Source organism: Equus caballus, chromosome 9, assembly GCF_041296265.1.
Source record: "Equus caballus isolate H_3958 breed thoroughbred chromosome 9, TB-T2T, whole genome shotgun sequence".
In the NCBI taxonomy this organism is placed as follows: Eukaryota; Metazoa; Chordata; class Mammalia; order Perissodactyla; family Equidae; genus Equus; species Equus caballus.
The window spans coordinates 4,405,769-4,431,517 of record NC_091692.1 but is presented as its reverse complement, the minus strand read 5'-3'; the positions used below and the strand labels follow the sequence as shown (position 1 = coordinate 4,431,517).

Below are 25,749 nucleotides of genomic sequence, written 5' to 3'. Positions count from 1 at the left end.
AAAATTATCTAAACTTACTGCTTTAAGAGAGTATTTTGAATTCCATATTTATTTAATTGCTATATAACTTTTCATTATTTCTACTTCTTCTTGAGATGGCTTTTGAGACTTACTTTCCCTAAGGAAGTATCTATTGCACTAAAATTTCAAGTTTATTGGCATAAAGTTATTCATACTCTAAACATATGTTTAGTTTCTCATACATGTATAGTTCTTCACATTTTATATCCCTTATACAATCCCTTATTTGTGACTTTATTCTCTTGCTTATTATTTTCCTTGATTAATTTGAGCTAGTTCTTTGTCTTTTATTAGCTGTTTCAAAGAACCAACTTTTAGTTTGGTGTATCCATTCTACAGAATTTCTGTTTGCCATCGTATTAATGTTTATGTTTATTATTTCATTCATTTTATTCTTTTATTTCATCTGTTGGTCTTTTTCTTATTCCTGAAATTAAATGCTTAGCTCATTAACTTTTCTTTATTTTTAACATGAATATTCAATGTTACACATTTCCCCTCTAAGTACCACTTCAGGAGCTTCTCGCATGTTTGATATATGGCATTTTAACAATTGTCTACTTTAATAATTTCTATTATCAGTTATACTTTGTAACTCATGAGTTATTTAGAACTATTCAGTTTTCTCATTTCCAAGCATATAAACACTTTCTTGTAGTTTATTTTTTGTCGATTTCTAAGTAACTCACTTCATGTTCAGAAAATCTGAAATTTGTTGAAACTAGCTTATTGATTTTCAATGTGGTCAGTTTGAATGAAAAGTTCCACATGTGACTGAAACAAATAAGAATTCTACTGATTTGGGCTGCAATGTTCTTTATGTGGCTATTATAAATAGAAGAAAATTTATTCATAAAGAAAGATGAAATAATGTCTTTCTTGTTGAATTTTTGAGCTTTTGTTACTTGCAAAGAAAAACAATCCTAATAAATCCAATCACAAAGTGATGATAATGGACAAAAAAAACGTACCTTCCTCCTTAGCACAAGACAATGACTCAACAATTTTACATAACGTATAACATGAACTTTGCATAATGCAATTTTTCTGAGTTTCATTCTCTGCTTTTTTTTTTTCTTAAAGATCGGCACCTAGCTAACATCTGTTGCCAATCGTTTTCTTTCCTCCCCCTCCCCCTTCTTCTTCTACCCAAAGCCCCCCAGTACCTAGTTGTATATTCTATTTGTGAGTGCCTCTGTTGTGCTACGTGGGACGCCACCTCAGCATGGCCTGATGAGCGGTGCCATGTCCGCGCACAGGATCCGAACCAGCGAAACCCTGGGTCACCAAAGCAGAGGGCGCAAACTTAACCACTGGGCCACGGGGCCAGCCCCTAATACTCTGCATTTTTAAAATGCTTTTTTGTACTTCACTTTGGTCCAAAATAGCAATTCTCTTTCAAATTAAATAATGCTTCTCAAAACATGTTATCATCGTCAAAGAAAAGTCTTTAGCTAATATTGGTTACCATTATATTTTTAATTATCATAATATTCTACTTGAAATACAGAACTAGTGTCCAAAGTCAAGTCTAGCATTTGTAGGAATTATATCAAATATTTTTTCTAAATTCATTTGCACTATAAGAAAATTTGTTACCCAAACTGGTTTACATATTTGAAACATACTGTATATTAAGGCCAAATCATGTAAGTTTCACTTGGACTGGATACTATTATTAGAGACCAAAGGTGAAACGACAAACAAGACAGCAGAACTGTCAGAGAATGATGCTTGCCATTTCAGTTACTGGTGACTCTAGTAGTTTATTATGATTTCTGAACTATTGGATACTCTGTAAATGGCAGTTATTCTTACCATACTGCTTTTCAGACATTGTTGATCAGTGTGACAAAGAAACATGGTCCGGAGAGTTCAGAGCAATCCTCTGTCACTGCATATAAATTTATCACATTTCGAGAAAATTCACTTAAAACTTCCATAACTACATATGCTTGTTCTTGACGTGATCACCAATGTTAGAAGTGAAATCAGCATTAAAAAAACAACTTGGGTTTATTCAAATGATAAGAATAACTCATTTTGGCAAAACAATATTTTATTCTTGTACATTTTATTATGTATTATATATGCAAGTCTCTCCGTGAAGGAAGGTAGAAAATGATCTTTCATTTGGACTTCAATTAGCTGATTTTGAATTAGATAATATAGAGCAATTATAAATAATGGAGGCATGTCATCTTGGGCAAAGACACTATACTTGCAATCAACATTTTTATCAAAGAAGCCAGGAAATTCACAAAGAGATATACTAGAGAAAACTTGATATATTTTGTAAGATTTTTTTCCCCACTTAAAGGGAATGAGTCTACATCATATACTACATTGAGAAATTGTAGATATTCTTGCTCTTTCTGCAGTCTGTGTACTTAACACAGAAGTATATACACAACTCTCCCTGGGCACTTGAACTTGTATTAGCCTCAGGCTAATTTAATGTGGTAGGGTGTATTATTTTTCAAAATAGGTTCTACCTATTCCTGGACTCTGGAAGTCAGTTTTAACTATGTGACTTTCCTTGGGCAATAAAATGTAACTGGCAGTTTTGAATGTGTTCCCAAGAAGAACTTTAAGAGTCATCACCTTTCCAATCTGCTCTTTACTCTTTCTTCTCAGAGCTCACAATGGCCCAGATAGAGACTAATCCATCTGCCTGAGTCCCAGAGCGAAAACATGGAGCTGATCCACAGCTGGGCCTCAATGGATATGGAACAAACAGGTGATTGCAAGGCATTGCCCATTCTTTCCTTTTTAAATAGGATTATTTATTGCAGTTATCTTTTTCCTTTCCTACATTGTAAATTGAGTATGTAGGTGATATAACTTGTCATTTTAGTCCAGGAATCTTTAGATCAAAAGATTCTACATGCAAAGTCAATTTAGAGACCATCAGGAGACCCTGAACTTTAAGCCAGGTGCAATGATGGATGAGACCTTTAAGTTCTCTCTCTTGGGAAGGAAGTGAGGGTGTTTTACATGCAGAAAAAAAGTAAATGATTACATGTGATGGCAGGAATAAATTGTGGAAGAATATAGTATTGTTCAAATTAGTTACTGTTTTTTCCTAGTGGAGGATAAATCATTGAAATGGATACAAGTGACACACATCATTTCTAAATAGAAGCTTAAAGATCCTCATATAGTCCCACCATGCTTCCCTTTCCTTCTGCCATAAGAAAGCACTGTGTCACTTAGAGATGGCTCCATCAGCTGAGGACCTAGAATGCAGACATGCACAGCAGCACTGCAAGTAGCATGGGATTAGTATGTCACAAAGGGAAAAATAAACATTTGTTGTTGTAAGACATTAAGATTCTGCGGTCATTTATTAATTGCAGCATATTTTAAACTAAGTGATTTATAAATGCATGAAGTAATCAAAACCCAGTATTCTGGGAGGGAGTTATCACTTCAAGGTGGAAACCGAGGACTCAGTCTCAGGAAGAACACAGACATGGCTATGAATATGCCTATATCACTGTCTTTCCAGTTTACTCTAGTCTCTCCTATCTTTGACCATCAGCCGAGCATAGATACATGGACAATTTTGATGGGAGAAAGATTCAGATGACTATTTTGCATATGTCTTCCTAATCTTTTAGTTTCTGTTTCATTTTTTAAATCTCATTTGAACTTTACCCACATATTCCCAAGCTAACATCATTTATTACTGAGCAAAATTTGGCTAAATACCTGACTCATCTCATAAGACAAATAATTAGAAAGCAAAAAAGTCATTTTAAATAATAAGCAGCCATTTTTTTCTAGTGAAGACCTAGAAAGATATATCCTTGAATAATGTGTTGTTTTGCTAACCTAAAAATGTAATCCACTGAGACATGATAACAGTCATAATTCTTAGAGCAATATTTTTAGGACATCTTAATCAGCTAACACATATTAAGCTTCTAATAATCTGTAATATACCTATTAACATTTTTTATCCTAGTTCATGATGATAGAGTATGTGATAAATCATTTTTCCATAAAATCTTAGTGCTTTACTATAGTTCTCTAAATGTGTGAATTTGAAAAATTTAGGAAAATGACTTCTCTAAAGATTTTTTGTTTCTCTCATCAAAAAATATGTGAGAATCTAATATGTGTAGGATACACTGTTAAATACTGGGAATTTGAAGAGGCATGAGACATATTTTACTCTTAAGGAATTCTTAGCATCTTGTGGGTAAGACAAATTATTTTTTAGGGGAACAAAAAGGTACAGTCTAACATATGGAACAAGTTTAATGTCAAGTACTTGGTATGGAAAGAAAGTTCTACAGGTTTCCAGGGAGTGAGTGATCTCTAAGTGTAGGCAGGGAGAGTAAAGATGTTATGGAGGGAATCAAAGGATCAAACTCTATTTGAAGATGGGGTAGAACATAGGCGAGTGGAGTAAAGAGATAACAGTTTTTCTGAAAGAAAAACTTAAAGATAAAATGATCATCACATTTTTTGGAAAACTGAAGACCGACCTTGGCTAGGACAGGTCATTTGTGAAGGGGAAGACTGAAAGATAAGGAGCCACTGAAGGTTTTTATAAAGGGATGACATTTAACATAATAAGCAGATTCGATTAAAGGGTTGAGGAACCTTTATTTTGAAGTTATTACAAAGGAAGTGGCAACATGGTCTGATGAATGAAAGAATAATCAGTGAAGAAGGTATGCGCAATGATCACCCCCAGAGTGTTGTTTTTCCTGAGCAGCAGTAAGACAAATAAACAACAGGCCTATTTTAGGAGGAATAGTAGATTGATGGAATGGGACAGAAGAGGGAGAGTAGTTATGAGTTTATGACAGTTTGAGTTTAAGGTGAGTTGTTCAAATAGAGCTGTACAATGTAATTTTATATAAAGAACAACTTTGGATAAGAAGCCAGACTTTAAATATAGATTTGGGAGTGATTATGTAAAGTCATGTTTATAGAAGTGAACACTCGAAGGAGTGTGTGAAAAGAGAGAGAGCTGGAGACCTATTATAAAGACTAAGAGACTACTGAAGAAACTGTGAAAAGGTAGAAGGGGAATGAGGAGAAAATAACGTCGAGAATATAAGAGAACACACAGCCTGAAAACTGTAAGACACTGATGAAAGAAACTGAAGACAACACAAATAAATGGAAAGATATTCTGTGCCCGTGGATTAGAAGAATTAATATTGATAAAATGTCCATACTACGCAATCCACAGATTAAACGAAACTTCTGTCAAAATACCAATGGCATTTTTCACAGAACTAAAACAAATAATCTTAAAATTTGTGTGGAACAACAGAAGACTCTGAATAGCCAAAGTAACTTTGAAAAAGAAGAACAAAGCTGGAGGTATCACACTCCCTGATGTTAAACTATACTACAAAGTTATAGTAATCAAAAACATATGATACTGGCACAGAAATAGACACATGGATCAATGGAACAGAATGCAGAGCCCAGAAATAAATCCACACTTGCATGGTGAATTAATCTACAACAAAGGAGGCAAGAACATGCAATGGGGAAAAGATGCTCTCTTCAATAAATGGTGGTTGGAAATTTGCACAGACTCATGCAAAAGAATGAAGCTGGACCACTTTCTTACACGGTATAGAAAAATAAACTCAAAATGAATTAAAGACATGAATGTTAGATATGAAACCATAAAATGCCTGGAAGAAACATGGGCAGTAAGCTCTTTGACATTGGTCTTAGTGATATTTTTGGATCTGTCTTCTCAAGCAAAGGCAATAAAAGCAAAATAAACAAGTGGGACTACATCAAACTGAAAAGCTTTTCCACAGCGAAAAAAATCAGCAAAAGAAAAGGCAACCTACTGAATGGGAAAAGATATTTGCAAATCATGTATCCGATAAGGGGTTAATATCTAAAATACGTAAAGAACTCATACAACTCAATATCAAAAAACAAACAATCTGATTTAAAAATGGGAAGAGGATCTGTATAGACATTTCTACAAAGAAGACACACAGATGGCCAACAGACACATGAAAGGATGCTCCACATCACTAATTATCAGGGAAATGCAAATCAAAACCACAGTGAGATATCACTATACCTGTCATAATTGATTTTATCAAAAAGACAACAAATAAGTGTTGGCTAACATGTGGAGAAAAAGGAACCCTCGTACACTGTTGATGGGAATGTAAATTAGTGCAACCACTACGGAAAACAGTCTGGAGGTTCCTCAAAAAAGTAAAAGTAGCACTACTATACGATCCAGCAATTCCACTTCTGGGTATTTATCCAAAGAAAACGAAAACACTAATTCAAAAAGATATATGCACCCCTATGTTCATTGCAGCATTATTTACAATAGCCAAGATATGGAAGCAACATAAGTGTCTATCAATATATGAAAAGATAATGAAGATATGATGTGTATATATATACATATGTACACACCATGGAATACTACTCAGTCATTAAAAAGAATGAAATGTTGCCATTTGCAACAACATGGAGGGACCTAGAGGGTATTATGCTAAGTGAAATAAGTCAGACAGAGAAACAAATATCATATGATTTCACTTATATGTGGAATCTAAAAATCAAAACAAACAAACAAAACAGAATAGAAACAAACACATAGATACAAAGAACAAACTGGTGGTTGCCAGAGGGGATGGGGGCTGGGGGATGTGCAAAATAGGTGAAAGGGATTAAGAGTTACAAACTTCCAGTTATACAATAAATAAGTCACGGAGATGTAATGTAAAGCTAGAGAATAGAGTCAATAACATTGTAATAACTTTGTATGGTGACAGATCGTTACTAGACTTGCTGTGGTGATCATTTCAGAACATATATAAACGTCTCATCACTATGTTGTGCATCTGAAACTAATATAATATTGTACATCAACTAAACTTCAATTAAAAACATAAGATCAAGTCTCCATCTTAAACTTTGATTAGATTCTATGCTAAATATCATCATTCTGGAACATGTTGAAATATTCCGGTAGAATTTATATACTGAAAGACATTTCTTTGGGCTTGAAGTAAGCAAAATACTGAGACGTAACCAAAACGCGCTGAGCTCCTGACTACACATGTCGCCTAAACTACTCCATCCTGCTTTTGCTAAAAATAAGTACTTTAACAAACTCATCAAATTGTTGAACTTGAAAAAAAGAATATAAAGGAACACACAGTTTTCAAGAGCGAGTCATCAACAGTCAGCACATTCTAACATCTTATAGAAGGAAGGGAGGGGTAAAGATAAAAAAAAAAAGGGAGTTGAGTTAAGATGTACTTAGAAAATCAGTAACAGCTACAAATACGATGAGGATGGTGTAGACAGGATGTTGTGTGGATCAAATAATGAGTATGAAACTCATTAGATTTTAAAGATTGCACAATGTTTAGAAGGTCAGTTACTCCCTTTGGTGGCAGCCATCTGGTTACCATCAGAAAATAATTGATGGAGAGTGGAGCGTGGTTACCTTAAAAAATTGTGTAACTGCAGAGTACCCATCTAAATTTTATATTTTTAAATTTGTATCAGTTTATTAAAGTAATCTATGAATTTGTATAAAAACCACATAAGTTTGTTAAAAATCAAATACAACATTATCTGGTCTCATCCCTCTCCACATTCACCTCCTATTACTGCTTCTCCTGACGATTACTCCCATATTTTTAAGTAACATTTATGTTGATATTTAGTCATTTATCAACTTAGCAAATGAGGTTGGATTTTTTTTTGTTATGTTGTATGCAACCAAACCCACTTTATCCGTTACTCTCAGCGTAATTAATCACCAAATTTAGAAGCTTTATTGCTTAGTTGTGGTACATTTAAAGAATGCTACTTATGTGTTTTATTCCTTACTCCATTGCACATATACAGTATTACTGCCACTAAACATTACGATATCAGGGTATCGATATCACTACCCTTCTAGGTTTCTTTCTTCTTTCTCCTTTTTCTCCAATATTGTCATGTGTACTCTTACTTTCTTATTCTCAAGGTTGAGCCCATTAAATCAGTAAAATTAGGTTCTCTGCTCTTTGCTTTAAGTTGATTTTGAAATTTGGAATGCATACATTTTCCTGTTATTATGAGTATTAAAATATTGATTATTGTAATGTTGAGAATTCTACTCTTACAATTCAACTCTTAGAAGGTGTTGTTTTTCTTGCAATTATTAATTGCCTTCAAGAAAACTTAACCTATTTGCTTTTTCCATGTACTCTATTTTCTAACTCTACCATTATGCTCTCAAAAGCTATAGGGATCATCTCCCCAGAGCAATCTTACTTTTTCCCCAATCTTGACATTTAAACCTGCATACTAGTTTCATTCTGGACTTTGCTTTATGGGTTGAAATCCACTTGCTTATTCCCTCATTTTGCTGAAGAACTTCTTAAAATAACATGCTAAGATAGGATGCATAGTAAATAAGCATTATGATCTCTTAATGTGTAAAAAGGTTTTTATTCAGTCTTAATACTTGATTGATAATTTCACTAGGCACAGAATTATCAGTAGAAAATCAGAGCACTTTGGAGGACTTCTTCCACTGTCCTCCTCAAGTCCACTGTTACTGAAATTTTGAAGTCAGTCAGTCAAATTGTCTTTATTTGTAGGTGCTCTGTTTTGTTTCGACTTGTTTTATTTTTCATTCTGGACTTTTAGGATCTTCTCTTTAGCCTTGCTGTTCTCCACGTTCTCAGTATGCTGAATAGGTTCTTTAGTCCAAATAGGTCTTTTAATCTAAAGTATTGTGTTCTTTAGCCCGGGAAATTCCCAGTATTATTTCTTTGATAATTTCTCCTTATGTTTTCTCTATTCTCCTTCTCAAATACCAATCAGTTGGATATTTAACCTCCTGCTTTAATTATCTATATTTCTAATTTTTAAATAATATTTCATGACTTCCGTTATCTTATTTATTTCTGGGATATTTCCTTGTCCTTATCTTTCCAACCATTTCATTGAATTTTATTTCTCACACTAAACTTTTAAAATCATTCTTTCCTGTGTTCTAATCAGTCCTTTGTTGTAGCATCTTATTCATATTTTATTTTGCTTTGTTTTCTTTTTGTGGAGATACATTATCTTCCTGAATCTCTCTAATGCTACAAAGTTAAATTTTAGATGTTGTAAAAACATTCTTTTGGTCCCTAAATTATCACTGCTACACCAAAGTCATCTTGCATGCTTGAATACATGGGTTCTTTCATATTACAGATTTTCGTATAAAGCTTTGTGATCTTCAGCCCTAAGAATGAGACAATAAAGGGCTGAGTACTGGGGCTGGCCCCGTGGCTGAGTGGTTAAGTTCGCGCGCTCCGCTGCAGGTGGCCCAGTGTTTCGTTGGTTCGAATCCTGGGCGCGGACATGGCACTGCTCATCAAACCACGCTGAGGCAGCGTGCCACATGCCACAACTAGGAGGACCCACAACGAAGAATATACAACTATGTACCGGGGGGCTTTGGGGAGAAAAAAGGAAAAAATAAAATCTTTAAAAAAAAAAAAGGGGGGGCTGAGTACCTTCCAAGTAGTGTGCATGGCTTATCAATTATTACTGTCAAGAAGATGGGACCATAAAATAAGAACGCTCTGAAGCTCCCATGTCCATCCTAACTACCTCAGTTCTTATCGGAGAGTTCACTCAGTTTCTTCAGTGACGAGTGAGTGGTGTCAAATGACTGGAATGGAGAGAGGTGACTAATCAACCATTCCACCCATTGATGAGAGAGTGGTGTCAAATGACTGGAATGGAGAGAGGTGACTAATCAACCATTCCACCCATTGATTTGTCATTAATCCCCCCATTTTCATGCCCATTCTTTAGTTGGCACATCAGACACCAACCCTTTCCCCTACCCCAAGTTCCACAAAGCACTTCTGCCATCCCCTTGGCTACAGCCTCTTACTTACTTACCCTGGCCTCCAGCTTTGACTTCACCAGTCACTAGTCCTCAATTTTCTTTCAGAATATCTTAAGAAGGCTGAATTTTTTTCCTGGGTCATCAATCCCTTTTCTTCAGCATTGTGAATTTAAACTGCTTTTACTCCATTAAGTTCATCTCAATAGCATCTCTAAAGGAAAGACAGTTAAAAATGTGTGCCCAGGGGTTGGCCACGGTGGTGTAGTGGTTAAGTTCAGTGTGCTCTGCTTCAGCAGCCCAGGTTCATGGGTTCAGATCCGAGGTGCAGACCTACACCATTTACCAGCCATGCTATGGTGGTGACCCACATAAAAAGTAGAGGAAGATTGGCACAGATGTTAGCTCAGGACCAATCTTCCTCAGCAAAAAAAAAGGTGTGTTCATTCTCTCACTCTGATCCAGAAATGCAAATTTTCCATTAATAATTTTTTAAAAGGGTAACAGTAAAATGAATGATGCTTAATTGACTTTATTGGAAAAGTAAAAGGATACTTTGGCTAAAATATATGACTCAGCCTTGAGACCAAAATTGATCTAGACTGCATGGAACAGTACATGTCCTTAAAATAGGTTTTATTTGCTAGGGGAGTTAACACTTCTTTTAATCTTCTTCTGGAATAAGAAGATCAAATTAGCAATGGAAGAATTTCTTTTTATTTTACATGTTTTGGGTGTTATATCTTGTATGGTATGCCAAAAGCAATATTTCCATTTGTTACTGTAATTAGGCTGTAGCATCTTTCCTTTCCTTGAGGACAACCAGGATATATTGGGATTATGTAACTGGTCTCTTTATATGCAACTCTTAAAATTACATGCTTGGTCAGAGCCTTCCTGTCTTTCTTCTTATATCCTATTTTTCTCTTTGTTGAATGTGGATTTGACAATAGTGTGGGTTTAATGACTCTCTGTGATCTCCTCCACTCCAGTCCGTCATCTGCCACTCCCAGATCTACACTGAGAGGTACCTAATCCTAAAGGATAAGCAGTTCTTACACACCAGGCTGTTCTATGGCTCCTTTTGCAAATAGATTTCCTTCCCTTGATGCTCCACACTCCTGCAAACTTCCCGCCACTACTTGAAAAGCTCCATGTTAAAAAACTCAGCTCATGTGCCACGGTACCACTTTCCCCCACCCCACCCCACCCCAACAGACATCCCAGAAATCAACTCCAGTGGCTTTCTCTGACACTTCTCCATCTCCCACGGTTCCTGTGCACGTCTATTCAAGGTTCCTACCACACGGTGGTCAATATTTATTTATGTGTATTCCAGCCTCCCCTTTTAGAGCATAGACAATGGGTCTAATAGTGGATGCATATTAAAATCAAGTGGAGAGCTTTAAAAATTAAGCCAATCACCATCTCCTGGGATGGGGCTCATAAGATTTCAAAGCTCCCCAAGTGATTTCATGTGCACACAGGGTGGAGAACCACTGCCCTTAGACTTCAGGAATAGGAACAGTTTTAGTCCCTGATACAATGCCCAACACAGAGTGATTAAGACACTAAAAAGACGCAATATCAGCACATCAAATTTCATTAATCAAAATGAAATAACTTTAAAGTATACTTTAAACTTCCAATATTTCAAAACACTAAAATTAAACAGTTATATTTTATCAAGCAATTCGGGTTCCTATTTGAAAAATACTTTTCAAGATTATTTAATAATGAGCCACACAAATTAACCCCTGGAGAAAACATTATAGGAAAATAAGTGTACTTAGCTTCACATGTGTATATTGCTCCATGGATGACCAGCTGTACACAATACCAGACACACATACACACACACTGGTAGATTGTATATTACATTCTGGTATTTTGGGTTCTCACTAATCAGGGGACTAAAATAGTTTTCGGAAATTAAGTGAGACTGCTGTGAAATGTGATTTAAAAGAGGCTGATAGAAACTAAGTAGATATTAAAGCATGCTGTCATAACCGGATTAGTTATATTTTTCCATCATTTTGCTAAAATAAAAATAGAGAAAAGGAGGGAGGAGAGAGGGAAGGAAATAAATACCAAACAGTGTGGATCTCACCCTGAACTTACAGCTCAAGATTAGCACTGCAGGAGGCTAAGGTTTTGCTGAAGAAACCCTTAGCAGAAAGCTTTGGATTCTCTTGCCTGACACTGGCATTGAAAGGGAAAATACATATGGATAAACTGATAGATTGATAGTTTTATTTCATACAGAAAGCAGATCTCCAGAAATAGATTCTAACTCAAAGGAATAGAAAAGCGTTTTGTTTTGATTTTGTTGTTGCTGTCAGCAGCCATCTCAAATCCAATCTCTGGACAATAGAGATTGTTATAAAATGTTTTAGGTTATAAAGAAAGGATTCAGCATACTTATCTGAGAGAATCTATCATATAGAAATCCTTGGAAAAGTTAATTTATAACATAGCAAGTCACAGTTTCTACTTTAGTCAAAAATGAACATGGAATACTTGGTAAATGCAGCATGAATTACTTGAGAACTCAATACAAATAACTTGTTACCCATGTCAGCAGTTGGTGACATAACCTAAGTGTCATGACTGTGAATGTCCTTTTAAAAAGGCACCCATGTCTTAATGACATCTTATGTGACAGTTCAGCCAAAGAAAGACATATTTTGTCACATTAAAAAAAAATCCTCACAGAGTGCCCTCTCCACATCAGGAATGAGGGAGTAACTTGACCCACCTAATCCATAGGATCGCTTTACAACTGCAGTACAATTTTCAAGGAACAATAAAGCTTTCAAAAGTGTTTTTATTATCATGTATGCACCTTCCATTTTGCAGCAGTGCAAGGATATCTGAGTATGAGACATGTCAAAGAAAAACTGCACTGGAGAGACTTAAACAGACAAGGAACACTTCTTTCAACATTACTGTGATGGGGAAAGAGCTTGAACTCAACTCCACTGAACCAAAAGGCAGGAAGATTTCTAAGCACTGGAGTGAGCTGGTGCAAAAGTCCTGGGGAACATTAAGTCGGAAGTTGGTCAATGTGATTAGGCATCTGTGTTTGCTAATTGTCATGTATCACAGTTAGGCTCCTCCCCTCCCACAGAGACCGGGAGATGGGGGGCGCTATCTCCTTCAACGATTCCATTTCAATGGGACGGCTCCCAGGTCCTTGAGAGAGACATTCTTAGGATATAAAACTGGCAAAGAATAGAAAAAGAGTCACATCACAAAGGAACAAAGAGAGAATTTATAGTTCAAGTTTTTCTAAAGTAAATGCTCTAAGGGAGGTCAGGGGCCTATAGTCAGGAAGAAATCTGTCTAAAGCTCAGTCAAGCTGAGGCAAACTTTTAGGCAGCCTTGATTATATATGAAGCAAAAAGATCAGCTTTCAGCGTGCTAAGGAGTCTGTCGCTGTTACTTACCAAAGGTGAGCATTTGCACAGGGCATCCACCAAGTGTGGGCAATGGCCTCTGTTCAAGTCCCAGCATTGCCACTTCCTGGCTGTTTGGTCTCCAGCAGTAGTTGGATCCTGTTAAAATGGAAGGAAAAATGTAAGGCAAAATGATGGGAGCATTTCTTCCCAAGTAACAATCTTGTTTTATTAAACCAAGCATTTTGATGGGACATTATGGATAGACAAACTCCAGTGTGGGCAGACCGTGAAAAGAATCAGTCAAAAGCAAAAATCTTCTGTATAATAAAATAAGCAGTATCTGACTTTTCTATCACAGGATAGAGGTTGGGAGGAAAGTCTTGAAGAGGAGGAAAAGAAGCAGAACAAGAGGAAGCTGGAGAGAAAGCCTCAAACCCTGACTGGAGTATGAAGTCTTTAGATAAGAGAGAGAAATTGCTGGGGCACGGGCGAGAGAGTAAACTTGAAGAACAGGCATGCCTATCAATCAGCTTTAAACAGTTTGCAGTTCTGGGAAGGAGACTGTCCTTAGTCTCTCCCTGGCGCCTTGAGGAAAAGCCTGCTACACACAGCCATCCATACAAGTGGAGGGCGGGGCCTCAGGGAACTCAGTGAATGTATAACGTGAAAGAAAAGAGAGAGAGGAAATCCAACAGAAGCAGGAACTTAGAAGCACAGGTGGTCTACCACTGCCAGAACCCCACTCCCACCCTCTTCAGAAATACTGGAAGATGAGAATTATAAAATGGGAAGTTGAGGCCGTGAAACTGACTGTGACCTGCAAGGCAACCCTGGAAAGACACCAAGGCAGTTCACACTGGGGTGATCCGGAGATGATGACCGTAATCTCCTGGGCAGGATTAGTGTATAGATCTAAAGAGGGAATGCAGGTGCCTAGTGTCCAGTAATGACGCCCTGTCATTATTATTAGCTATTACAAGTGTGTGATTAGGAAAAAATGGCAGGATTCATCAATGAGATAGCAAAGATTGTGAATGCAAGTTCTTTACGGCAAATCAGAAGAAGAGTTTTGGTATCTTTCTATAAAAACTTGTAATAAGATTTGAATTTCAACAGTATAATGAAATAATATGCTAAAACCTTTGTAGACACAAATGCAGAATACAATTTCTACCATGGCAAGTATGTGTCAAAAGTAGATTCTGCACTCTCAGATTTTAAGTAGTTACCATATGCATAAGTATATGTTTTATTCAATCACCAAACTTAAGGATTTAAACACATTATCATATAGTTCCTACAGAGGTAAGAGAGCTCAGATCCATTCTCTAGTCCTTGCTTTTGAACACTTTTGACTATAGATTTTGAAGACTTTTTAGCAGTCCCCAAAATAAGTAAGGGGTGAAGCTTATTGATTCCTTCACAACAGGCATTCTGATTACATATGTATGTAATTTCACATTCATTTATTCATTAATTCAACCATTATTGAGAACTAATTATATTTAATAGGCAGAAAAAATAGCTATCCTCAAGAAATTTGTAATATAGTGGGAAAGACTATCAAACAAATATGTGTAAAAAATAGTATTTACTGTCTTTTAGGAAATAGGTATTTGTTTGGCTCTTTGTTTTAGAGGAAAATATGAACTCCCTCTCGATCGATTTTCTCCCAAGAAGACATCAATGCATCTCCTGTTGCTGCTAATGTTATCGTCTTGAGGAACTCAGTTGGACTCTTCCTGGATCTGAAGAAAACTCTCTCACTTAGAGGAAGAGAATTTTGTGAACACTAGAGAAAGAGAATTGGACACTTCGTAGGCTACACAAATGAGTACAAATGCCATCATGTCATCACACGAAATTTACTGTTGAGATCATTTAAAAGGTAAGCATTTCAGAAAGGATGAGGTGCCATTTCCGCAGAGGTTTCTGTTATTCACAAAACAGATCTGCACTTGCTGATTTCGTCTGATAGATTGTTCCATACAACCTGTATATTCTATTCAGTGCTACAATGCTGAATTCTAGCAATTCTAATTTAATGATATTCATCTAACAAAATGAACACAAGGGGCCCCATATTTCAGTTAAATGTCCATTGAAGACAAGGCTGTTACTTACTATAGCAGGTGCATTGTATTTGTACTTATCTCAAGGTGCTGTATACAGGAGGTCTTAAATATTAATTTCTATGATTGAAAAGACACACAAAAGACAAGTTAGAAAGTTAATATTTTGCATAACAACTATAGGATATTGTCTTCACAAGGAAAAAAAAGTTGTTTCTTTTTTTAACCTTGTGGTGAATGTCTACATTTGTTAAAGATGTCATTAAATAATTTCCCCACTTCTTCAGGGCCTCCAGCTATTCATCAGCCTTTGAGGAGAGAGGGTGCTTTAAGCTTAACAGCAATAGAGTTAAAACAATATGCTAAAGAAAGTCAATATAGGAACACATGAAAGCCATAAGGTGTAGAAACAAAGATAAAATAGCTATCTCTTTCTGGAAAAGGAAGAGGCAAAATAATTCAAGAGAAGACAAGTAGGGAAGCGAAGCAGAAGTTTAAGATTAAAAATGAAATGTATCATGCATATAAATGTGTGGATCACAAAATGGGATAGCAGGAGTCCTGAACACTCGATCTACAGAAAAAGCAAAAAGAAAATTAAACGTTAAAAGGAAGAAATAAGACAGTTTGCTTTAGATCACATATTTAAATCTTCTGCTGGCTATATTTTTCAGGTTCAGGTTTTCTGGGGACACAATCTGTTAAAGAGTTTTTCAAGGTCTATTATATAGGATTTCCAACACTTTGGAGAAAAGTTGAGAGATGGTTGGATCGAAGTATTTTTTAGAATTATATAAACAGGCACATATGTGTGTGTATGTTGTGGGTGTGTATATTTAAGTTTTAAATTGCCCTGAAGATACTCATTTTAAAGTATTACATTGTTTCTTAAAACAACTCTATAAGACAGGTGCTTGTCTTAAAATTAAAAGTCTCAGGAAGAAAGTCATCAAGTAAACTGGTCAAAGTTTTAAACAGCCAACAGTTGAAGGGGCTGTAATTTGAGTGCAAATGATCTGATTTCAAAACCCTCTCTCTTAACAACTAGTCTAAACAGATTCAAAAGAAAAGAAGACAAACAATTGTGTCTGCAATTGATTTTCAACATATGCACGGCTTTACAACTTTATTGATATTAAACTTCAATATTTTAAAATTTTTAAGTATTTTTCTTTCTTGCACTATTCCTAAAAATTTTTACATTTTACTGCTCCACTTTTTTTCTTAAAAGAAACATTATCATTTCAGTAGTATTTTAGTCTCTGTCAAAATAAAATTAATATTGCAAATAATAGATCAATGCTCATGGATTCTATACAATTACAGAAGAGGCAAAAATGAGAGTTTAAAATATCTGCAGAGCAGCTGGCCCTGTGGCCGAGTGGTTAAGATTGTGTGCTCCGCTTCAGTGGCCCGGGGTTTTGTGGGTTCGGATCCTGGGCACGGACCTACACACCGCTCATCAAGCCATGCTGTGGTGGCATCCCACATGGAAGAGCTAGAATGACTTACAACTAGGATATACAACTGTGTACTGGGCTTTGGGGAGGAAAAAAAGAAAAAAAGAGGAAGATTGGCAACAGATGTTAGCTCAAAGCCAATCTTCCACACCAAAAAGCATACCTCTAAAGAACAAAAATCTGTATGGAGTCCAAGTCACAGAGAAGTCAATGTTAGTACCTGAACACACTTATGAGCTCTTGAGATATAAAATTGAATTCGTTACACTCTAGACTATGAAATTATACAATTTTTTATGATAATGAGAGAGATACTTATCTCTTCATTGGAACCCGTGTATAAAGCAAAAATTGGGCATTCGCCCCTAACAAGATTAAATTAACTATAGAAAAATAAATTGGTTATGAAAAAATACTGTATATACACATGTAATTTGACAGCAATGATTGCATCCTGTTTAAAACAAATATTCTTACTCAGAAACTCTGTTTTCCATGGTGTTCATCATTCACTCAAAAGGGTTCATTCATTCATTCATAATAGGTAATTTGCAGCTGAAATGGCTTTATTTAGCATGTGGTTTTCTGGAGGAAAAAGTACTCACATTTCAGAGACCCTTTAAAATTGCAAACTATGGCTGAAAGCTGAAAATATGTTTAGACTCTAGTGAGGGAAATAGAGAATATTCTGGGAAACAGCACACAAACATGCAACTCGTCAAATGTGGTCCATTACATCTGATACCAAATTCAATATTACTAAGTGAGGTCCAAAAAGGGGACTCCATCTCCCAAGACTGCTCAATAATTAACTAGACAGTAAAGAACATTAAAAGGAAATATAGATAAGTTTTATATGCAAATCTGAGGAAGAAGAGATCACAAAATTTTACTACTGGGAGAACATTACTCCTCTTTGTAAGGATGGTTTCAATGAAGTATTGGAAGAGAAGAGTATATTTCAATGTGTTAAGAAATAAATGAAAATCGAGAAAATCGAGATCAAGAATTTTTTTAATTCTTGTAAAGGTAAAGAGTGAGATAGGGCAAACGCTAGAGGAAGATTCATCAATTTTGAATTTTTTCCTTTGTTTTTTACATATAACAGACTGAGCAAGTTATAAAATGATGAGAAGATTGTCACTGGTGAGAGTATGAAGACAGAAGAGAGAAAGCAGATGAGCATGGAAGTATGATCACAGCGCAGAACTGCAGATGTGGAATTCTGTGGACTCTCAACCCAGTGAAACAATCATAATTATTGAAAAACAACTAACCATTTACAGACTCTGGAAATTGTCCTAAGAATATGCAGCAAATAGAGAAACATTTGTACAAGAAAATCTATTAAACCATGGTTAAAAACACTGAGTCTGTGGCATTTGAGGCACGACCTGCTCCCTCCCCCCCCCAGATAAGTGTGATAGAAGGTCTGCCCCATGTTGTGTGGCTCTACGTGGAGAACACGAGTCTCGCTCACCACCAGCATCCAGTCTAAGGCTTTGCTTTCTCTCAGGATGGCAGGGCACCAGAGTTTCTCATGCTCACCAAGCCCATGTAGCAGAAGGCCTACTTCAGGCAAGCACACCCAAGAAGTCTGTAGTTTCCCCCCTCTATCCAGCCCCTACATGTACAGAGGAAGTCCTAGACCATAGTAGGGCAAAAGTACTAGACCCTGATGGGCTTGGCCCAGGGGCACAGCAGTTAAGGTCACACTTTACCCTTCAGTGGCCCAGGGTTCACCAGTTCAGATCCTGGGTGCAGACCTATGCACCACTTGTCAAGCCATGCTGTGGCAGGTGTCCCACATATAAAGCAGAGGAAGATCGGCATGGATGTTTAGCCCATGGCCAGTCCTCCCCAGCAAAAAGAGGAGGATTGGCAGCAGATATTAGCTCAGGGCTAATCTTCCTCAAAAAAAAGAAAAGAATGGGGCTGGCCCTGTGGCCGAGTGGTTAAGTTCGTGCGCTCCGCTGCAGGCAGCCCAGTGTTTCATTAGTTCGAATCCTGGGCGCGGACATGGCACTGCTCATCAGACCACGCTGAGGCAGCGTCCCACATGCCACAACTAGAAGAACCCACAACGAAGAATACACAACTATGTACCGGGGGGGCTTTGGGGAGAAAAAGGAAAAAATAAAAAAAAATCTTAAAAAAAAAAAAAAGAAAAGAAAAGAATAAAAACTAGACTCTCTGATTGCCCTTGTTCCTTAACAGATACACCAGGTAAAGATACAATAAAAAGGGAGCCCGGCTAAGGGGGGAAATCACCATCATTCATGGGGGAAGAGGATGTCAGGATGACTTTGTACATGACCAACGTTGGACCCTTTAAGGAGTCACATCCGAAGCTGCATGCAGTATGGAAATATACCCAGGTCACTAAACACTACACACTACAAACAAACAAAAATACAACGAGACCTGGGGAAGAGACTATAGTATCCAGATAATACATTATTACAATACATTATCTGAAATGTCTACTTTTCTATAAAAAAAAAATCATGAAACATGCAAAGAAACAGATAAGTGTGACCCACACATAGGAAAAAAAGCAGGCAACAGAAACTGCTTTGTGAGGGCCCCTGTGTCAGCCTTAGCAGACAAACACTTCAAAGCACCTATTACAAATATGTTTTAAAAACCACAGGCATCATTCTTACACATAAGTAAAGGAAGGTATGAGGTCAATACCACATCAGATTGAGAACATCAATAGAGATTTTTTAAAATACTTAAAAAGAACCAAATGGAAGTTCTGGAGAAAAAGTACAATAAATGAAATGAAAAACTCAACAGGGGATACCACAGTCAGTCTAAACTGGCAGAAGACATCATCAGCAAACTCAAAGATAGACCAATAGAGATTATATGATCCAAATAACAGAGGGAAATGAAAGGTAAAAATGAACAGAGCTTCAGAGAAGCATGGTTGCAATAAATGCACCAACATACTCATAATGAGACTGCAAAACAAGGAGGAGAGGAAGAAAGTAGCAGAAACAACATTTAAATAAATAGCAAAACTCTTCAAATTTGAGGGAGGATACTCATTAAAACATTAAAGAAGTGCAACAAATTCAAAATAGGATAAATGCAAAGAGATTGACACTCACATATCATAGTAAAAATGCGAAAAACAAAGACAAAGATTTTGAAGCAATAAGAGAATAAACAGCATGTCACACACAGGAAACCTCCGTAAGATTAACAACGGACCTCTCATCAGAAACGATGGTGGAAGGGAGTAGGATGACATATCTAAAGTGAAAGTAAAAATTTATAGCTATCAACCAGGAATCTCACAGGCAGTGAAACTATCATTCAAAAATGGAGACGAGCTTCCCGTTCCCAGTCCTGTATGGAGCTTGGAAATCTCCGCGTCTTCCTGAGAATAAGTAAAAAGCTGAACAGAAGGAAAAATGAACAAGGCTTCTTAGATCCATATGAGAAATGAGGTTACAGGCAAACAGCTTCTCCCAAAATAAAAGAGACCAATTCGCAAATACAGAGAATCACAACTCACTGGACCAGAAATCCGTGAGCAGCAGCCTCCGCAGGAATCGAGGCCAGGGTAAGGTCACCTGAACTGAAATTGATGGAATGCTGGAGGCTCCGTGTGGAAAATCTGAGCGAGAGAAAAGCTCCAGGGGGTCCAGTTATGGAGGGGGATGAAGGGGGCTCATGTTTGTTAGTTTTACCTCTAGCTGCTCAACCAGGTCATAGTGAACGTGGGAGGAAAATCCTCTCCGGCTTCCAGCAGGAGGAGGGGAAAAGGAACCAATCTGAAATACACAGGTGCATCCTATTCTTATTAACAAGGTTCGCCCGCAGGAGAAACTATTTAGCCCCAGCCTAACCTGTTGGGGTTTTATCATAGCCTGACTGACCCGGGAAAAGGGAAATACAAAAACCAGAAGAAGACATCACAAGCAAAGAAAATTACAGGCTAATATCCCTGATGAACATAGATCTAAAAATCCTCAATAAAATGCTAGCAAACTGAATCCAAAAATTAACTGTATTTTGATACAATAGTAATGAACAGTCTGAAAATGAAATCAAGAAAACAATTTCATTCACAATGGTAGCAAACAGAATAAAATAATAAAACACTGAAGCAAAAAATAACAAAAGAAATGCAAAGCTTAAATTCTGAAAGTGACAAAAAAATTATTGAAATAAAGACCTAAAAAGTGGAAATACATCCCATGTTCATGGGTCAGAATATAATCATGTTAGGATGGCAATACACTCCGAAATTGATCTATGGATCACTGCAATCCATGTGAAAATCTGAGCTGCCTTTTTTTGTTTTTTTAAAGAAATTGACATGCTGAATCAAAAATTCACATCAAAATCAAGGGGCACAGAACAGCCCCAGAAGAATCTTGAAAAAAACACATTTGGAGAGCCCATACTTTGTGATTTCAAATCTTACTACAAAATGAGAGTAACCAAAATAATGTACATAAAGATAAACACAGAGGCTAATGGAACAGAATTGAGTCCAGAAATAAACCCTTATATCTATGGTCAACTTATTTTTAAAACAAGTGCCAACACCATTCAATTGTGAAAGACTAGTCTTTTCAATAAATGGTGCTGAGACAACCGGATACACACATGTAAAAGAATGAAGTTGGACACCACTTCCCACCACATATAGAAATTAATTCAAAATGAATCAAAGACCAAAATGTAAGAGCTAAAGCTATAAAACTCTTGGAGGAAAACATAGAGATAACTCTTCAGGACCTTGAATTTGGCAATGAATTCTTAAATTCTACACCAAAAGCATAAGCAATGAAAGAAAAAAATTGGACTCCATCAATGAAAATTAAAGTCTTTTGTGCATCCAAGGACGCCATCAAGAATGTGAAAAGACACATACATCTAAATGTCTAGCTATCCAGAATATATAGAGAACTCTTACAACTCAACAATGAAAAGACAGGCAACCCAGTTTAAAATGGGCAAGTGACATGAATAGGCATTTCTCCAGAGAAGATATAAAAATGTCAATAAGCAATGAAAAGATGTCCAACATCATTAGTCAGGAAAATGCAAATCAAAAACACAATGAAATAGCATTTCAGAACCAGTAGAATGATACGATAGAAAATATTTCTTTCTAAAAAAAAAGGGAAAATAACAAGTTGGTGAGGATGTGGAGAAATTGGAAAACTTCATACTTTCCCGGTGGGAATGTAAATGGTGCAGCTACTGCACAAAACATTTTGGAGGTTCCTCAAAAATGTAAACAGGATCCCTGTATGATCCAGCAATTACCAGTAGATGCAGCCATATCTATTCCTAGATATATTCCCAAAAGAATTGAAAACAAGTATTCAAATAAATACTTAAACATGACTATTTGTAGCAGCGCTACTCAAAATAGCCAAAAGATGGCAACAACATAAACGTCCTTCAACTGGTAAGTGGATAAATAAATGTGGTATATTGTAATGGGTTGAATAGTGTCCCCTAAAATTCATGTCCACCCAGAACCTCAGAATGTGACCTTATTTGGAAATAGGGCTTTGAAGATGTAATTAAGTTGAAGATCCAGATGAAATCATACTGGATTAGGGTGGTCCATAAATCCATTGAGGTTTAGGTTCTCCTAAGAGACAGAAAAGGACACACAGAGAAACAGACAAGAAGGTCAGGTGGAAATGGATGCATAATTAGGGCGATGCAGCTACGAGCCAAGGAACACCGAGGTTTGCTGGCAGCTGCCAGAAGCCAGGAAGAAGTCTTCCCTATAATCTTCAGGGTGAGTGTGGACCTGACAACAACTTGACGTCAGAATTCTATCTTCCAGAACTTTGAGAAACTAAATTTCTTTTGTTTTATGCTACCAAGTATGTGGTAATATGTTGTGGCAACCACTGAAAACTAATATATATATATATATATTAGTTTATATATATATATATTCATTGTATATATTAATTATTCATGCTGTCATTCTGATTCACTTGTATTCTTCTATATCTCAGTGAGAAAAATACAGTAGAGTTGTAGCTACATTAATGTACTTGCTTATAATTGAAAATCGATTTTATATAAGTTTAAACTTTACATTAGCGGTCAGTAACAATTGTGACTATTCGCCAGATTATTGGTGGATTGTGACTATAATGCACTTTAAATTCAGGTAGATTCTGTGAAAAATCTGTACATTCATGGAAGTGTTTTATACATGTTTACATCATTTGATAGCAATAAAATTTTTTCAACCAAAATTTGCCATAATATCTCAGGCATCTTATAATTTGTATTTGTTATTTAACATGAATCAGCATATCAATAATAAATCTTGCCAGTAATCAATTCTTCAATTAATGCAGTTTAGAGATTAAAAAAAATAAAACCTCTGTTAGCCATTGGTTCAAAGAGTTCCCTCACCAATTTCTTCAATAGATGGCTTTTTAAAAATAGAAATTGTATATATTTAAGGTGTACAACATGATGTTTTGATATTCATATAGATTGTGAATGATTACTACAGTCAAAGTAATTAACATATCTACCTCCTCTCACAGTTACCATTTTTTATGGTGAGAGCACCTGAAATCTACTTTCTTGGCAAATTTTTAGTATACAATACAGTGTTATTAACTATAGTCATTACGCTGTACATTAGATCTTCTTAAATTGAGGTCCTTATCTGCACCCTCTTCTCTTCCTATATCAATTTCCCTCAGTGAAAATACTTCATTGAAAGAGCCCAAGTGTGACAGTAGTGGGAAAAGGTCAAACTACATGGAAAAATCTGGACAAAATCATCATTAGTTCCTACACTGTAGAGAATTGTTCGTAACTGGCAATGACTTCCGTAAATCCTTGCTTTTCTTCCACACACCTGCACGGTTTCAAGAACTTGCCCACATCACTTTTCCCATTTCCTCATTACACTGCTCTCTGTAGGAAGACTCTCAAGGTTATCACTAAAACATCCTTTTGGAACTGCCCGAGTACCCATGTATTTATTAGATTTCATTGCATAAGGAAGCACTTGTACAAGAATAAAAAAAAGAATTCAAAGTTTCTAAAAAGAAAATTAAAAAGTGAAAATATATTGCCCATTTTCCTTGTTCAACATATCTCCTGAGAACAAGGAATAGTGGTTTAGGCACTCAATACAGTCTACAATCTTTGCAAGCTAAGCCAGTTTTGTATTATTTTTCTTCAAAATGAAAGTAAGTCATCGTCTATCTTTGTACTAGGTGAAGAAGATGAGACAGAGCATGATTAATAGTAGAAGTGCAATTTCAAAGAGGTTTTGTGTCAAATAAAAAAGAATAATGCCCTTTAAACTCCCCCTTGCTAAAATAAATTGTTGCTCACTTCTTGCAACCTAGTTTACATCTATTATTCTATTTGAATTCGAATCTTAAAATATGTATTTTGTTCATATAACCAGTGTGGGTGTCTCCATAAACTCCGGGTATAAATACAGTTGGCGCTCATACATTTTTACAATTAGTTACCTGACACCACCGCCCCCACCCCTCGAACTATAATAGCAGCAAAAAGCCAGGAAGGGTAGTGAAGCTGCTACACCGAAATAGCAGCCTGAGCTCTCCAGCTCATCACTCCACCCCATGCCGTTTTTCCTGCCATATGGTGTCACTGTTGAAGCTTAGCCCTGCACAAGAGGGAGCAGCCAGCGCTACTGTACTCCCTTGCCCCTGTTCTGATCCATACACTGCCCCAGAAGTTTCTTGCATGGCAGGCATTCCCCTCTTTCAGCACTGATCTTAGAGTCCCATGGATGTCTTCCCAAGGTGACAGCTTTTGTTGGGAAGCATTTTTAGGTCCCATAATGCATTCTCTCAAGGTAAAAGCTGGCACAGGAAAGCTGTCAGGTCTGGTAGGATAACTACTACCCAGTGATGGAGCATCATTGTCCTTGCTTCCTTTTCAGGAATCCACCAAACAGAACAGAAAGTCTTTTTTAAGAGACTCAGAACCCAACAGGACCAACAATAAATCCTTCATTTCAATAATCAGGCAACTAGTCTTATACCAAGCCTCTAAGTGAAAATCTCTCACTAATTTTCCAGGTTATTCTCATTCTAAGTGCGTTTAACCCCATTTCTATGTGGGAGAGTGAGGTAGAATCAGAGATTCCAAAATTAATTTTATCCCTGGAGAATAGAAAAATAAACCACAAAGAACCTCTTTGTGAGGCATCAGGCAAAGTTTATATTTTCGTCTACACAATGTACTGCGGTTCTTACATTTTGTTTGAGGGAAAACTTAGCAGTGAAATTAGAATATGATATTTTCATGATGTGTTCAACAATTTTAAACAGTGAACAAAAATTACAGTATTTTCTGGAAACTTAATCATTCTACATATTTTTAAGAGCTTTATTAAAATATAACTCATATACCAAAAAATTGACCCATCTACAGATTACAATTTAGCGTTTTTTGGCATATTCAGAGTTGTGCTGCTATCATCACAATCTAACTTTAGAACATCTTTGACTCCTCAAAAAGAAACTTCTTACCTAGTAGCAATCTCTCCCCACCTCCCACTGCCAGCCCTTGGCTTTCTGTCTCTGTAGATTTACCTTTTATAAACATTCCATGTCAGTGGAATCATACAATATGTGGTCCTTTGTGACTGCCTTTTCTCAATTAGGATAATGTTGAAGCATGTGTCACTACTTCCTTCCTTTTAGTTGCTGGATAATATCCCATTTGATAGATATACTACATTTTGTTAATACATACAGTAACAGATGGACATTTGGGTTGTTTCCACTTTTTGGCTGTAATGAATAACGCTGCCAGAAACATTCGTGTACTGGTTTTTGTGTGGACAATGTTCTCATTTCTCTTAAATTTGCTAGAATTGCTGGATCAAATGGTAACTCTATGTTTAACTTTTCAAGAAATTGCCAGGCTGT

General features: G+C 36.4%; 1 long non-coding RNA gene across 2 annotated transcripts in view; it reads right to left on the bottom strand.

The window, feature by feature from the left end:
• LOC138915358 (uncharacterized) overlaps nt 1-20,491 on the bottom strand; it is a 668,538-nt gene extending 648,047 nt beyond the window's left edge. The window contains exons 1-2 of one of the 2 annotated variants that reach the window (XR_011421187.1): nt 20,039-20,491; nt 13,333-13,440 (exon numbers count right to left, since the gene is read on the bottom strand). This is a non-coding gene — a long non-coding RNA (uncharacterized lncRNA). The remainder of the gene's footprint in view (nt 1-13,332; nt 13,441-20,038) is intronic. The other variant, XR_011421188.1, reaches the window with a different exon arrangement.
• Nucleotides 20,492-25,749: the final 5,258 nt, after the last annotated feature.